The sequence below is a fragment of the Tupaia chinensis genome, unplaced genomic scaffold (assembly GCF_000334495.1).
Source record: "Tupaia chinensis unplaced genomic scaffold, TupChi_1.0 Scaffold000074_1, whole genome shotgun sequence".
NCBI classification, from domain to species: Eukaryota; Metazoa; Chordata; class Mammalia; order Scandentia; family Tupaiidae; genus Tupaia; species Tupaia belangeri.
In genome coordinates this window covers 7950880-7969073 of record NW_006159534.1, presented here as the reverse complement: position 1 = coordinate 7969073, position 18194 = coordinate 7950880, and the positions used below count along the sequence as shown (strand labels likewise).

The 18194-nt window shown below is 35.3% G+C and overlaps 1 long non-coding RNA gene across 1 annotated transcript; it reads left to right on the top strand.

Moving 5' to 3' along the window:
- Positions 1 to 1366: 1366 nt before the first annotated feature.
- On the top strand, positions 1367 to 3773 carry LOC102478497 (uncharacterized). The gene is made up of 3 exons (XR_333648.3): positions 1367 to 2154; positions 2834 to 2878; positions 3657 to 3773. It is a non-coding gene; the product is annotated as an uncharacterized LOC102478497 (long non-coding RNA).
- The last annotated feature ends 14421 nt before the right edge of the window (positions 3774 to 18194 follow it).

Sequence of the window (18194 nt, the reverse complement as noted above, 5' to 3'; positions counted from 1 at the left end):
GAAAGCATGGCTTTCAAGCCAAAGTCAGGTATCTGTTCTGACTGCCAGCTGAGGTATTTCCTAGTCTTTTCTCTTTGTACCAACTAAAGAAAGTATTTCTTTTGTACCAACTAAAGAAGTTGTGAAAAATTCAATTTATCACAAAAGGTTTAAATGGTCCAAGAGCAAAGCATTTGATCTGAATTCCACTTCGGAATAGAAAGATTTTTTTTCACTTTTGTTTTATTTTGAAGTGTAACAAGGGCATCAGTTTAGCTCTGAACATCCTTCATGTGTGGTAGAGAACACTCTTTGACCCTGCCTTCTTTAGAAAGCAGAGGTAATTTGCAGTTATGAAACTCAATGTCCCTCAGTTACTTGTCAAAACTATAATAAAATTGCAACCTGCATTTTTCAAAGGTAAGTGAACAATTCAATGATCAATCAATGACACCCTTGACTTCAAAGGAAAGTTATGTATTTCACAACAAAAGACAATTCCAGGACCATCAGATGGCAGAATGATTGCATCACTGGACTCTCACATAGTCCCAGACCCAGAGACTTTAAAAGCTCACACTGGGTATGTGTGCATGTGTGCTCAAGATCCCAAAAAGAGAATGGAGGAGAAGAGATTGTGGCATGGCAATTCCCCTTGGGAAATGGTTTCTCACTTTCTGTCTCTTTGTTTCTCTTTGTGCCTCTGGCAATTTTTAATAGCAAAAATCTCTCTCAAAATAAATAAATAAACAATAAAAGACAATTCCTATATTTTGTCTTTTGGCAAAACTATAAGCAAGAACGAATTGGTTTTTGGTACAATCCCATTCATTAATTGCTACCACACTTCTTTGTGAGCTCATTTCCACACGCTAGTCATTACCGTCTTCCAAGTTGATCCTCATTCAGGACAAGTTGCATTGGTAAGCACGATAGCATCCACAGCCATCACTGATTTCCATTATGATGAAGAGTATAGGATCCCATTTTCATGTCCAGACTGTAATCAGTAAATATTTCTAGAGAATACTTTATCAGTCTACAGGTGCAGTATTAGTTACACTATATAATTAAAAAAAAATCGTGCTTTTATAAGGCATTGGCTCTTAATTAGGTGCTGTATCTAATCAGGGAAATATAATCATACTATATGAAGTAGCACATGAAATAAAATGACTGTACAACTCCTTATAAGAGCACTACACACACACACACACACACACAGAATGTGTATAGAATGTGTATATATATACATATATATATATATACACATTCTATATATTGAAATTATTTTTATACCTGCTGGTGGAGGTCCTATACCATTATATGTATATATAATATGTTATGTGTATATATATATATTACATGAGAGGACTTCATAAAGGTAAAAAATAATTAAATATGAGTCTATTTTCATACAAAAATAGTTTGAACTCTATGTATCTATACATATATAACATATCATTTTAATGTCATGTTACTCATTTTGTTAATTTTGATTTAAACAAAACAATCAAAAAATACCCAAATATTAAGTGAAGTCAACAACTCAGAGGATTCTTCAAAGTGACTATACCTGTGAAACCACCACCCCAATCATGATATAAAATATTAACAGCTCCCCAGAAGCCTACCTCTTATCCATTCACCATTATCACCAAATCAAAAAGAGAGGACCTATTTATGTCTATCCTCATAGATTCATTTTGCATGTTCTAAAATTTGATATATGTGATATCATTCCTTCATGCGATATTCTGTCTGTAAAATTAATTCTATTGTTTTGTGTGACATCATGCATCCTTTTTCATTACTCTGTAGTAGTCTATCATGTGAATATGACACAAGTTATCTGTTAACTGGATTTTATGATTATGCTGTAGTTCTGGACAATTACAAATAAAGCTGCAAGGAAATTTTTTTTGAACTTAGGAGTAGAATCATTGTGTCATGGCATATGCACATATCCAGCCTCAGTAGATACTGTCAAAACATCTTCCAAAACAATCATACCAGTTTACAGGCCCTAGAGGGTATGCCCTAGACAGGTATAACATTCCTACTTGTTCCATATCTTTGTCAATACTTGCTGTTGATCTTCTTTTTTTTTTTATTTTAGCCATTCTTTTGGGTGCATATAAAAAGGGCTTCAAGCTTTCCATTTGCTTTTCCCTGGTAAGTATTAACTCAGAGTGCTTTACAAAATTTTTCATGAGGATACATGTTTTTGTGAAGTGGCCATTTACATTCTTCTGTTTTTCTGTTAGGTTGGTTGTCTTCTTATTCTTAGTAAATTTCAACATATGGTCTGTATATGAGCCCTTTACGTGTATTATAAATAACCTCTCCCACACTGGGGCTTGCCTTTAAACTCCCTCAATGGTGTCTATTGGTGAACAGAAGTTTTTAATAAAGTCCAATCTATCAATCTTTTCTTTTATGGTTATTGATCTTCAAGAAATCTTTGTCTCTCACTAAGTAATAAAGATATTAAAAAAAAACACAAAGAAAAGACAAAAAAAAGATACTTATGTTTATGCTCCATTTGGATTTGATATTTTTTAGTAATCTTACTGACATTTTTTAAAGTTTATTTATTTCATGAGAGAGACAGGGAGAGAGAGGAGCACTCTCAGTAGGGTCTTGCATTGTGATCTCTGCCTCAGCTCTTCGGTCAGTCAGGATCACAGACACATGGGTGTCTGCCCAGTGTATACAGCTTGACCTGGGACCCGACCCCAGTCTTCTAGATGGCTTCCAGCATTGCGAAGTGTTATGCTACTTCTGTGCAACCAGATTGGATTTTTACACTGTGTGAGATGAGTCTAACAGATATATGCTTTATCTGGCACAGCATATTTACAAGAATTTTCCCATTGAACTGCCGTAGCACTTTATGGTAAGTTAGATAACTGCATTTAGATTGGTCTGTGTTGATCTCCTTATCTATGCTTTCACCATTACCACAATGTTTTAATTACTATAGTTTCAAAACCATTTTTTTATCTGCCCTTTTAAGTCCATTGATTGTTTTATTTTCCTTTAAAATTGACTTAACTGCTCTTGCCTTTTCATTTTAATAAGAACTTTAAAGCTGTTTTACATGCTTTACTGTATTTTTTATTATAGCATATAAAATAAATACATAAATAAGATACCAATTTATTTTTGCATGTAAAATTTCTCTCAGTAATGTTATGTACTTTTTTTAAGAAGTATTTTTTATTTTATTTATTCACTTATTTTTTAATTTGACCAGAGGGAGACAGAGACAGAGAGAGAGAGAGACAGAGACAGAGAGAGAAAGTGAGAAAACAAGCCACTAGGTCTAGGACTTGAACTGTGGTCAGCCATGTAGGAGTGTCCAGCACCTTAACCACCATGCCACCTGCTGGTCCCCAATGTTATATACTTTTATACTTTTATGAAACTTGTTTATCTTCAGTTTTTTCCTAGTTCACTTTGGGGTGATAAATTCATCAAATGCTTTATTGAACCTACTGAGAGGTTTTTTTTTTTTTTTTTTTTAAACCCCAGCACTCCTGGAAAAAACTCATTTGGTCCCCTATTATCTAATTGATAACATCCCTGGACTTGATTTCTTACTGAGAATATTTTTGCCTCTGTTCATGGAGAGAACTGGTTTTCATTTTTCTCTCTTGTGATATCTCTTCTAGGTTAAGGAGTAAGGTTATGATAGTCTCAGAAATAAATTGGGAAGTGGTCCCACATTCTCTATGCTCTGGAGGAATTTCTGCAAGACTGGCATTATTTCACCAAAGAGAGATGGCAAGACAGAGAGAGACGGAAAGTACTTCTCTGACTGAGGCATGGTCGTGCCACAATTCCCCCCTACAAGTTTTATATCATTTTACATTATGATTCATTTCAATTTTTTAAATTTACTGATATTCTAAGTTCTATTTTGATGTTTTCTTCAAATTATGGGTCATTAAGACATGTATTGCCTAATTTTTAAATATTTGTGATTTTCTAATTCTCTATCAGGATTCACCGAAGTCTTTGGCTACTGAATGATTCTGCTCCAACCTGGCATACTGTAAACTCTTACCCCTGTCTTTACAGCATTGTAAGACTGTCGAAATCTCTACCTAGCTCTTTAGTCTTGTCCCATCTGTGTATATATTAAGCATGAACAAAAACCTCGAGGGAAAATTGCATATAGAATTTCAAGCTCAAGTCTCTGAGATTCCATTTCCTTTTCATTGGGATCTAATGTCTTAAGAAGTGTGGCCTTTAATTGGATTGGCTTTTTTCCCCCTCCTGGGTAAGCTGCTTGAGTTTCCTATATATTCTGGTTATCGGTTCCTTATCTGAAGCATAGTTTACAAGTATATTCTCCCATTTCGAGGGTTTTCTCTTCACTCTATTATTTTTGTTTTGGTTTTTGTTTTTGACTGTACGGAAGCTTTTTAACTTTATGTAATCCCACTTACCTATTTTTAAGATTATTGCCCATGCCTTAGGGGTCTTATTTTAAAAGTCTTTGCTCCCTCCTATCTCCGAGTTTTTCCCCTGTGTTTTCCATCAGTAGTTTAATAGTTTGAGGTTTTATGTTTAGATCTTTGATCCATTTTGAGTTGATTTTTAATGGTGAGAGATAGGGGTCCAGTTTCATTTTTCTGCACATGGATCTCCAGTTTTTACAGCACCATTTGCTGAAGAGATTTTCTTTTTCCTGCTGTATTAACTTGTGCTCTTCTTTGAAAATCAGTTGGGTGTATGTTTTAGGGTTTATCTCTGGGTTCTATTCTGTCAAATTTGTCTACGTGCCTGTTTTTGTACTAGTACCATGCTGTTTTGACTATCACAGCTTTGTAATATAGAGTGATTGAAAATGGACAAATATGGAAGATTTAATGTTAGGTGAAGCAAGGCAGACTATGAAAGAGAAGCATTGTATGTCCCCACTTAATATATACCATATGTCTGTACTTTATGACAAAAACTAAAAGACTAAACTGTATAAAGGCATGGAGAGCAACTGTAGATAATATAGACAGTGTGGGAGGAGAAAGGACAATTGGGGAGGTGGGACAGATGGAATCAAAGGAAATAAAAGAAGCAAAACATTTAATGAACACAAAAATGTAAAATTATCTGTTGATGATAATGTATATGGTGTTATCTTTGACTTGAATACACTAATATATAGTGTATTCATGCTAGGAAAACTATTTTGTATGCTATAAAGATGTACAGTGATTGAATGTCAAAAAATTAAGAAAATAAGAGAATAAAATAATAAATAAAATTAAAAATGAAATAAAAAGGAGGTATTGACCTCTAATCTCTATCTATGCAGCCCAGAGAAATTGCTGCAAGCCCCCTACACCACTCTGCATTTAGCCTCTAGTTCACGTATTGCAAAGAGACAGGGGATCCAATGGGAAAAAAAAACAACAATAAAAACCAGAAAAATGTGGTGCTCAGCCCAGTGTGCTTCTTTTGTCTCTGAGATGTTGGCTTCTCAAGTCCTAGATGCTTTAGTTGCTTTCTGGTGCCTTAAAGTCATTGTTTTTAAATTTTACCCAGTTTTAATAATAGTTCCCATTGGGAATTGGTTTAATAGAAGCTGTATCATCATGGTCAGGGCAGAAATTGTACTATTTTTTTTAATTTGTCAATCAAATTTGTTTTTTATTAAAATTATAATTTTAGAGGTATATTATTTTTCTGGCTCTTAGTTCTTTAGTAGTAGCCAGATCTCTTCCATGAAGTTAATTATTCATAAACTAATCTTTAAATCCATCAAACAAGCTCAGGTAGATGAAAATTTCAAGGATTAGAGTTATGGGGTCATGAGCCCTTTCTTGACTGTCAGCACACTGTGTTTTCCTTCAATACATAGTATAGATCTGGATATGTATTTTAAATTAACTTTTCATTGACATATACTTTTATAAATATTTATGTGGTATGATGTACTTTTTCAGTATAAAACTACAATATATAATGATTAAATCAGGGTTATTAACATATTCATCATCTTAATCATTTTTCATTACTTGTGTTGGAAATATTTAAAATATTTTTTTAATAACTCTGAAATTTATATTAAATGGTTATCAATTATAGTTACCGTACTGTACTTTTTAACACTAGAATTTGTTCTCTAATCTATCTATAATTTTGTTTCTGTTGACCAACATCTCTATCTCTACTTCTCTCTACCTTCCCTAGTCTCTAGTAGCCATTCTCCATTCTCTCTAAGAGGTCATCTTTTTTACTTTTCACACATGAGTGAGAACATGTGGTACCTCTCTCTCTGTGCCTGGCTTATTTCATGTAACAGAAAGCCCTCCAGGCTCTCCAGTGTTAATTCAGATGACAGGATTTCATTCTTTTTCATGGCAAAATAGTATACCATTATGAATATATGCATGTCTATACACAGGTATATAAATCTTTATTCATCAATTGATAAACACTAAGTTGATTCCACATCTTTGCTATTGTGAATAGTGCTGCAAATAACTTTATGACATGTTTATGCCCTTTGTATTGTTGGATATATGCCTAGCAGTGGGATTGCTGGACCGTATAGGATACAGCAGTGCAATTTCTAGGTTTTGGAGGCAACACCATGCTATTATGTTTCATAATGATTGTACTAATTTACATTCTCACCAACAGTGTAAAAGAACTGTCTGTGTCTGGTGAGCGCATGTGACCTATAACAAACTTTAAAAATAAAATAAAATAAATACATAATTAAAATAAAAAGAATAAATGTTAACACAAGTGAAAACTTAACCCATGGGCAGGGAAAAATGAAAACCAATAATCAGCATTTTCTCATGGCCTACACCATGTCTGAGGATCACCTGACTTATCTTGAAACATCTACCTGTTTCTAGTAAGTGCAGCTAGGAAGCTGCCTACAAGCCAATGAAAGCACCATCACCACTGGCATGGATATGCTTAGGTGGGAAAAGTTACTGGACTTTAACGCCAATAAATTTCTTCAGTTGAAAAGACCAAACGACCATGAATGCCACAACAATCTCCCATGTGAAGGCTAAGCGTGCTGACCATGGAATCCCAAGATCTTTGCTCACAATAGGCCTAGATATTCATCAAAGGAATCTAATTCTTTTGCCAAAGCTCAATATTCCAACTCAAAACAGGCCTTGAAGAATTTCAAGGCTGTGGATTTCATGAAAAAAAATGTTTTTTACCCCTAAAGAATAAAGCACAAGCCTACATTGGTTTGTTTTTTGTTGGTTGGTTGGGTGGTTTATACGGGGCAACTGAGCACATTTAATACATCATCAATTTATCTAAAAAGTTTCTGTGATAAAATAATGAAGAACATTCTGAAAGTGAATTGTTTAACCATTTATTATCATGAACTTAGAATACATAAGCTACTAATATACTCATCCTGTGGTTAACACAACAGGAATAAAGGCTAAATTTCAAATCTAAGACAAAGTCCTATAGCCTTTATCTTTAGACTGAAAAAACTGAAAGGGGGATGAAAGCAATTTGGGAATCAAGTTTCTTTAGCTCAGTCAATTCCTTAATACCTTATCAGTTTTCTTAAAAATCTTTTTTGGGGCCAATGGGTGGTGTAGTAGTTAAGGCACTAGACTTCCACATGGCTGACCCTGGTCCCAGTTCCAAGACCTGAATGCTTGAAAATCACATCAGACTCATGTGCGTGCGTGTCCAAAATTCCAGGAGGAAAATGGAGAAGAGATTACTATCCCTCCCACTACCTTTCTCTGGTGTGTGCTCTATGGGGAGAATAAAGCCTTTTTGCTTTATAAATATAAGAATAATATATGTTTATTGAAAAAATACATAAAAAAACTATAAGGACACTAAAAATAACCTATAATTTCATTACCTAAGTGTTTGTATATATTTTTAGGTATGTATATGTGTAGATAACTTTAAATAAGATAAATACATATGTATATGACTTTAAAATAAAACTGCGTTTATAGCATGTATAATTTGTGCCCGGGTTTTTATGCTTGATATTGTATCACAGATAATTAATATGTGACTTTGTGTGTATGTCTTTTGTAACAAAGACTTTATTGTGTGTGCTATTTGTCTTGTATACAGATTCTACTGGTAATAATTCTGAAGGCACTGAAAGCAGATGTTTAAGAGATTATTATTTTTTCAAGGTGTTTTGCTTTCCAATGTACTTACGATACAGAGCTGGCCCCATAGTGCAGTGGTTAAGCACAGGAAGTCAGATCCTGCATGACTGACTACAGAGAGAACGCCTTCTCCAATGGCTAGCAAAAACACAACAGTGGTGATGCATGAGTGCACAAAACGCTGACAGGGAGGAGGACCGGAGAATAAAGGATCATAGCATGACCACAACTCATTGAGGGTGGAGGAGTGCTTTCTTTCTCTCTCTCCTCACTCTCCTTTTTCAATTATAAAACAAATACTTACGATGCATGTATTTTTTCTTTCTTTCTTTCTTTCTTTTTCTAGTGAATGTGTGTACTCACTAGAGGGAGACACAGAGAGAGGGAAAGTAAAAAACCCTCCATACAGACCGTAGTCATGCTGTAATCTTTTCTCCTCCATTTCTCCCTCCTTTTTGGATTTTGAGCAAACATGCTACATGCCAGGAATATTTCTCAAGCCACTCAGTATGGGACTCAACTTCATAGCTGCCCTGTGGGATCCAGCTGCTTTAACCACCAGGTCATGTAGTTAGCCCGATACATATTTTTGATATATATACTTAGGATACTTTTGATCCATTTTTGGAAAGTATGATATGTACTTTGTAACAAAATAAGCAATGATCATTTAGGCTTAATAATTTTTAATACCTCAAAATCTTTTAAACTATGCATGATATTTCCATGCTTTGAGTTCTTCACCATTTTAAAGTATTCTTTATCTATTCTGATAATATATTTGAGAATATATTTCTGGTTCTCTCCCACATAAAAGTCAATTTTGGTTTGTAATGGAATTCTAAATCACAATATATTTTTATTGAAACTTTGTTAAGTCCTTTCATTACATGAAGTTTGAAGTCAGTCTGATACATGTAATTTACAAAGTAAAATTTACATTCTCTCCTACTTGTAATTTTTTGTCTTTATCTTACAATTTTCAAACAATTTGCCTGTATTTGTCTAAAATTTTTCTCTTATGTATTTTTTTCATAGAAATATTTAAGTCTTTCACTTCACATATATAGATTTTCAGTTCAATCAAATGTCTTCCTCAAATACACCCTTGAATATTGCTTAAAATTTTGGGAGGTTATTTTTCTGCAAGGATCAAATCAAGTCAATATAAAAACCCCAAGTTTTCTATCTATTCTCTGCCTCAAAACATCTTTCTGATTATTTTCACACATTTATTTTTTTCTGCATCTGGAAATGAAAAGTTTGTCCTTTTTATCACAATTTGTTTTCCTGGAGTCTCCATTTTTATCTTTACTCATTTTCTATCTGCAATATTATTGATATAATTTTTAATTTACTTTAAAAATTTTTTAAAATTTTTATTTATATTTAACTGTTGTGAATCTTTTTGGAGTACAATATAGTTTTTCAAAGCATGCATACAGATGTGTGATCTCAAGAACAAGACCACATTCATCATCTTCAACAAAGAACATTACATTATTTTGTACACCTTTGCTTTAATCTACTAGTTTTGTCTGTTTCATTTTGTTTTTTGAGATATATGTAAACTTGGCAATGCCTTCCTCCTTTTTATTTTAATTTTATGATTTCTTAATTACAATCATCACCCAACTCTATAGTACATACATAGTTTTCACAGTATACAAGCAGTACATAGCACATAAATCAAGCATATTACCATATACGTCATTTTCAATAGAGAAGTTTATGTTCTCTGCTAAGTGTTTCCTCCCTTAAAAAAAAATAAAACTGTTGTGAATTTTAATTCAGTTTTGAATCTTTGGTTTTTTGTCTCTTTTACTTCTCTCACACAGTCTCTTAATCTTCTGCATCTGTTCATTTCAAATCACTGTCTCCTTATGGTTTTCTACTCCTGTTACACACAGGTTGTATCTTCTTACATCCTACCAAACTGTTCACAAGTTTTCCATCAACTTTTCCTGGACCTGGAGCAGGTCACAGTTCTCTTCTTCATATTCTTAATATGATGATAGTTCTGTTTCCTGGTCCTATAATATTTTATTACATATCACTCCTTTTCTCCCTTTATCTTAAAATGACACAAGATCTCACTTCTTCAAAAAAATATTCATATCTGGGATGAAATATCAAAAAAACTGGAAGGCTCATCTTGGAAAAACATACCATATTATCGTTAATAACCACTGGGGCCAGGGTATGTCCCCTACTAACTTTCCAGAAGCTTAGTTTCTTTACTTGTAAAATGAGGATTTTGGACTAGATAAATGAATTTTAAGATCACTCCCAGCTGTAAAATTATAGGACTAGTCACAAAGATTCCCGAATAAACTTTAGAGAAAAAGAAAAGGACCCTTGGTTAGAAAGTTCTTTCAACAGATATCATTTTATTAATATAATCAATAAAGTATTTAGGAAGTAAATTAAATTCTTTGTGAGTTCTCAGAATCTCATAAATTGTCTCTCAGCTTTGAGTCTCTGAAAGTTAAACATTTGATTTCAGCCTCAATTACTTGATTGGTTTATATATTCTGCCATTTAAGTACTTTTCTGTTGTAATGCTTTGTATGAAGTTCAAAAAGCTTAATGAACAAAAGCAAACATTGTGGTGGCCTATTGAGATGTAATAAGCAAACGAAGGAGCAAAAAAATAGTATAAACACAATAGCTCATATAATCTAAACATGTGGTTGGAAGAAAAGGAAAACAGCTCTTGTCCCCTCTAAGATGCTTGTTCTAACTCAGCAGGACAATCAAAATATGATTGGAAATGAGTGGTATACAATCACTGTGAAGAGGAAGGAGAGGAGCTGGCTGAGAAATACTGGGCAGGTTAAATACTGTAGGAGATCCTTGTTTATTTGCTGTACTCAGCAATCCAGACACTCTGTTAGCCGGCACCCTGGGATAAGCCTATAAATAGTTACTATCTTCTTGGCTCAACTACTGGACAAGTGACTGAAATTACTCACTTTATTTGACTGGAGCCTAAACCACACATCTGACTTTTGTAGGACATTCTAGATCATTGGCCACACCATGAGCTATTTTTTTAAACACTAGTGGATTTTTCAATTTGAAGATCAAGTTCACGTGTGTTTGAGGAGTTCAGAATGGATTCTACTTCCTAAAAGAACATAGGTGTTGACAGCTCATTATCTAATTATTTGCTTTAATATGGAGTTGCTATGTTAAAGAGTATTGCCAGATAAAGTTTGAGGAAAAAATAAAGCAGATAACTCTGGCTTCAGGCAAAAAATCAATGTGTACAATTGGCATGCATCTTGAGTCATGTAAATTGGCTAGTTTCTGTTTATTAGGGAAATTATTAGGAGATCATTTATTTTTCTGTTTTGAAGTTTTCCTAACAACTTATTAGAAAAATAAAACTTATGAAATACTTACTATGTGCCAGGTAATATACTCTTTCATATTCATAGTCCTCTCTACAGCCCTAAGAGAGGTGGAGAAGGAAACTGTGGTTGAGGAGAGAGACGAAGTATTTTCTTAGAGTCAAAACTTGCTACTGAGAAGTTATGATGTGAAACTACTATTCATTGGTTCAAACCAAAGCTCTTTCCACTGTATCATTGTACTGATCCAAGTAACCCAGCTGATGTTCAAATTTGGACTTGATAACCACAGTAAAATATTGCATTTTTAGAGGCACTTTTGTGGTTGCGATATTGAGAGCTAATAGTTATAATATTCACTTAATCCTGAAAAGGAGACAGTAGGAATGACAATATACTTCTTTTTAGAAGAAAATGAGGATGATTGGTCTGAAAATATATTAAGATTACTGTGTAAAAAAGTACAGTATTATAGAAACATGCCTTATTATTTATGCATGCATTATAATGTCTTACTTTAATTATATGTGAACAGTATAATGTTTCACGGTGATAACACATAAAGTGTAACATTTTATAGAAGTAGTTTTATAAAGGAGGGCATTAAAAAAAAGTACCATCACTGCCCTTGAGAGCCTTACAAACTATAAAAAAGATAAGCTATACAATCAACTGAATTCAATAGACATCTTTATACCTATCATCTATTTGTCAACTTGCCTAGGCACAGAGGAATTGTGATGTTTAATGAAAGAATTTCGATTTTTCAGTATGTCTTATTCATTTGCTGAACAACCCTACATTTTGATGATTACAATCTAGTGCAGGAAGACAGATAATAAATAGGCAAAGTAAACATTTCTAATTACCAAATGGGGAAAATGTCATATAGGTAAACTAGAGAATAGAGGGACATTCACTTTTACAACCTTTGCATATCAAGGAAAACCTGTCAGAGGGGTATCTCGTGGACTGAGATAGCTCCTGCCAGATGAAGAGTCAAAAAACTAGCATCTTAGATGATGGGCAAGGGTGGACAAAGGCTTCCAGGCAGGAAAGAGCTTGGTGTTTGGGGGGTTGGAGAGAAGCCAGTGTGGCCAGAGCACAATGAACATGGAGAGAATTGCTTGAAATATTAATGAAATGAAAGAGGGGCCAGCAGGTGGTGTGGTTGTGATGGTGGACTCTCACATGGCCAACTGCAGTTCGAGTCCTTGACCCAGTGACTTGAAACTCAAGCCAGGCACGTGTGTGTGCATGCCCAAAATCCCAAAAGGATAATGGAGGAGAAGGGATTGTGGCATGGCCATCCCCCCAGGGGAGATTTCTTACTTTCTCTCTCTGTGTCTGTCTCTATGTCTCCGGTAAACGCATGTACCTTATAGCAAAATACTCTCTAAAAATAAATTAAATAAAATAAATAAAATAGAATAAAAGTAAAAGATGAACTGGGCAGGTCAAACACTGGAGAGGTGAATACTACACAAGAATGCAGAATGTGAAGAATGGAGTAGAATCCAGAAATACTGTGGAGGAGATGCCACTGGAAATTAGATGGGAAGATATGGTAGTTTTCTGTAGGCCATGATGGTATAAGAGGGAATAAGTAAGACGGTGGTTAAAATACAATGTTCAACAACAATGTGTAATCACAGAGGATTCAAATGTTTGTGCAAGGAGATGCAGTAGATACGTTTGCAAGGATGAGTTTACTAGAAATCTCAAGATAAGATTTGTGAGTTCTATAACTCTAGCAATAGAGAAATCACTTAAGCGTTATAAACCAAATAGGGTGACCAAGCCAGATTTTATAAGGTTCATCAGGTGAAATATGGGAGACAGGTTGGAGGCAGAGATGTCTACCATAAAGGCAATACGGTGGTGGGTATTAACTAGGGGTGGGTTGAGGGGGTAACAAGAAAGCATGTGTGAGGCAAGAAATACAGAGACCATTACATTGTCACTGGTTACCAGGAACTGCCTTATTAATCTCAGATCGTTTTAACAATATACACTCGATTATTTCTCTGCTTGCTCTTAAAATTCAACCCTTCATGGAAGCAGACCAGCCAGGAGATGTGATTCTGAGTTCTATCACCTTGACTTCTGCTTAAACCTCATGAGCTGAATTTCATGCTCATGAGATACCAATGACAAGACGTATCTTTCTGTGTCACAAGAAACAGTCCTGTGGCCTGCATCGCTATGTCGATGCTGAGAATGTTACTGAAGGCATGATTATCTGTGTCACGTTGGACAATCTCTAGGATGATCTATAGCAGACGCTCCATTCTACTATCTTAGGAATGTTAACAATGATTGGGCTTCGTCAGAGTATGCGGTTTGTCTTATTCTGACAGATAATTATGAAGTTTTTGACTAATCAGGCTTCTCTTGTAGGCATTAAGGCAACTTTACCCTATTTGTGTCTCTTTCAGTGCGTGCATCCATCTTTACCCAGTACCTTTATGTCTTAAGCTCCATATTATGTACTTGCTTGTTTTCTCTGTCCTTTTTAAAATGTAGCCTCTATTTGCTACATAAACTCTTCCTGAAGTTTTAAGATTTTGTAAATTACCAAATATTTTTAAGAACATGGTCTGCCTGCAGCACAGTGGTTAAGCACTATGCAAAGGCAGTCAGATTCTACATGGCCAAACAAGGATCAAATCCTATCCCCAGTGGCTTACACGCCTTGTGCACATGCATGTGCCGAGGATCTTGATGCAATGGTGAACTGGAGGAAAAGATTGCAGCATGACTAGGTGCTGGGACCTGGTCTAGTGAACATGTTTTTCTGAGTGGGGAAGGCTGTGGATTAGAAATAAACGCAAAAACACACAAAGACACACAAATATAGAAAACCACCCAATCCCACTTCTCTGATGGAGAAGTTGCAACCAGGAACTGGCCTCGGGTTTATGATTTTAAAGGGCAGAAAATGGGGGAAGAGGAAATGGAATGCAAAGTCAGTTGCTTTAGGATGTAAATCATCTGAAGAAGTGAAAACAACTGGTGCCATGTAATTTCTCTGGTCTTTTTGGAGCAAAATCTGATAAACACATGTAGCTTCCTTTAGCCTCTCCACAACTAGGTCCCTCTTGGGTGTGCTCTCCCTCTTTTTCTGTCTCTCTCTTTTTCTCTTTCTTCATCATGTACGTGCATGCATGCACACATGGGAGAATGTGCCCTTTGGCATATTAAAAAAAATTTCCTATGGGACCAGGGGATGACATAATAGTTACATCACTGGACTCCCATGTAGTTAATTGTGGTTTGATTCCCAGACTCATGCCGGGTGAGTGTACTTGCATGCCAAAAATCCAAAGAGGAGAATGGAAGAGAAGCGATTGTGGCATGGTCATCCCCCTGGGGATGGGGGTGACTCCTCACTTTCTATCTTTCTGTTTCTCTCTGTCTATCCAGAGAGCACATGCACCCTGTAGCAAAAAGCTCTCTCTCTAAAATAATAATTATAAAAAGAATAATTTTCTAGAGCAAATAACAGTATGATTAGGAGAATGGAATAAAATGGCAAATAAGTACTAAATATTTTTCTTCTAGCCTACCTTTCCTACTCTCCATGCATAGATGTTTTTAAAGATATTGACAGAAGCAAATTCTGTCTTTTGAAAAAACATAAATAGTGATTGTTCACTAGTTCTAGCTTTGTCATTTTGAATGTATACCAACAAATGGTCAAAAATCGTAAAAACCAAAGATCTACAACTTCAGACAATTCTTTCCATGTACAGAAAGTGAAAATGATGAAGAAGACTGAATGACATAATATTGAGAGAAAATACAATTTTGTTGCCATTTTACATGGTATATAATTATATGGAAATCATAATTTACAATGTGGTATAATAATTAAATCAAGGATATAAAGATATGACACTTTTCAGCACTTTACATTATATTTGCACATTTGAGATTAAGATTTAACTTTTTGGAAGTATATATTGACCTATCAATGGCATTTTTAAAATAATTATTTATTCAATTTCATTTATCATTATTATTATTTTTAAATCTGCTACAGGATACATGTGCTCACTAGAGAAAGACAGACAGAGAGAGGGAAAGTGAGAAAACAAGCTGCCAGGTCTAGGACTGAAATAGTGGTCAGCCATGTGGGAGTCCAGTACCTTAACCACCACACTACCTGGGGGCACCATCAATGATAGTTTTTAATCTATTGTGGTACATTATTCCATAAGCTATTCTTCTTGTATTAGTCAATTTTTCCTGAACCTCTCTCCAGCCTCAAGCAACTTCTAGTATATACTATTACTTTCTCTACTTCTATGCTATTGAGTTTCTTAGCTTCCTTTGTTGGGGAGACATCTGCAAATCCATGTTGATTGCAGTACTACTCATAAAAGCTAACATATAAAATCAACCTTGGAGCTCACAACAGATGAATGATAAAGACGACACATGTGCACAATATAATACTGCTCAACAATAAAGAAGAAGGAATTCCTGTCATTTGAATCAAAGTGGGTGAACTTAGAAAATACAATGTTAAATGAAGTAAGCCAGGCTATGGAGGACAAATACTATATGTCCCCACTTAACAAATACCCATCCCCCAGGGCCAGCAGGTGGTAGAGAGGTTAAGGCACTGGATTCCCCTATGGCCGACCACAGTTCAAGTCCTGGACTCACTGGCTTAAAAATCACATTGGGCATGTGGGAGCCCAAAATTGAGAGAGGAAACTGGAGGAGAGTAAAGTGTAGCATGGCCATCCCCTGTGTGTGTGTGTGTGGGTGATTTCTCACTTTCCCTCTTTCTGTGTCTTCAGTGAGCACACATGCCCTATAGCAAAACAAAATAAACAAAACCTAAAATAAACAAACAAGCAAACAAAAAACTTCCCTTACTCACTAGAAATAATAAATTTTAGGACCAGCAGATGGAGTAAAGGTCATGTTGCTGGACTCCCATGTGGTCAACCATGGTTCAAGTCCCAGACCCATGGCTTAAAATTCATACCGAGTGCACATCCATGAGTATGCAAAACCCTGAGAGGAGATTGGAGGAGAAAAGATTGTGGCATGGCCATCCCCGCTGGGGGATGACTTCTTGATTTCTGCCTCTCTGTTTCTCTTTGTCTCTCCAGCAAGTGCACATGCCCTATAGCAAAAATTTCTCTTAAAAAAAAAAAGAAAAGGAAAAGAAAAAAGAAATTTAAGAGGAACTAGAACACAAGCAAGAGTAGGGCAGAATACTTGATTTAATGGTTTCTGATTTTAACCACTAGATGGAGTAAAGCCAAAACATGTTTGATATTGAAATAGCAAAACTTCCTCATGTCCTATTTAACAAAATGTTCTCACTGACATGGTAGAATGTATTCAGATAAGAAATTCTGGATGTGTTCCCTGATATGTCCATAATTTCCTAGACTGACAAGAAAGTTACGTAAGAAGGATTTGATATTTCCCTACTTTACAGGTGATAGGAAGGACCTGCAAGACAAAACACCAATCTAAGAGCCTACAGGCTTTATAACAGAGTTGATGATGTAAGCTGTTATTATATACAATGAGTTGACAGTTGATTCAGTCCTGTTTTTTATATTCTATTGGATTCATGAAAAATATGAAATGGGAGCCAGTCAGTGGCATGGTAGTTCAGGTCACTGGATCCCACATGGTTCAGATCTCAGACCCGATAACTAGAAAAACACACCAGATACAAATGCATGCTTTCCTAAACTGCAAGAGGAAAATGGATTGCAACGTGGCCATCCCCTCTGGGTTTATTATTTTTTCCCTCACTTTCCCTGTCTCTCTCTCTCTCTCTCTCTGTCTCCAAAGAATACAGATGCCTTATAGAAAAATCAAAACAAGAACAAAAATATGAAATCGTATCACAATGTGAGTCTCAGTCATTTGTCATTCATCTGTAATAAATAGATGTGTAAATTAGCTACAATGTCCTCTTTCTTTCCTTCTCATCCAGAGTTAAAAGGCCACAGACAAGCACAATTCCATGATTTTAGAAGACTGAGAAAACATGTGCTATAATAGAGATGCTGGCCAGCCTCGGTGGCACAGTGGTAATGCAACATCCCAATGATGCTGAGGCCATGTAAGACGATCCCACATTCATGCCCATAAGTCTCTCCATATACACCTGACACATGGGCTCATGTCTGTGATATTGACGGCTGATTATCAGGAGAAGATCGTGGTGTGATGACCTTATTGGGGTGCCATTCTCTTTCACTCCTTCTTTCTCATTAAATAAATAAACAAATAAATGTAAAAAAAAATAGAGATTGCAAATGTTTTAGTCAGGCTTCAAAGCCATTTCATCAACAATTACAAATAGCCTACCATGTGCTTTGTTCTAGGAAGCAACCATGATAAGACAGAACTGGTTCCTTCCCCTGAATCCTTCAATAACAATCCTTGCTGTGAATTTATTGCATGTCAGGCTCTGCCCTAATCACCATACATCTTTTAACCTATTTTAAACCTCACATCAACCTTTTGAAGGAGATATGATTATTCTTATAAATGAAGAAAATAAAGCACAAGAAAAGTTCAATAATTTAGAGCTCCAGTTTTCATTCCAAAATGTAAGAAACTTAGATGTTATCACTCCCATCTTCCTAGAAAGAAAATGCTGAACAAACTAAAAATAAACTTAGATTTATCAAAGAATTAAGGCAACATGCTGCCTTAACAATGAGAAAGACAT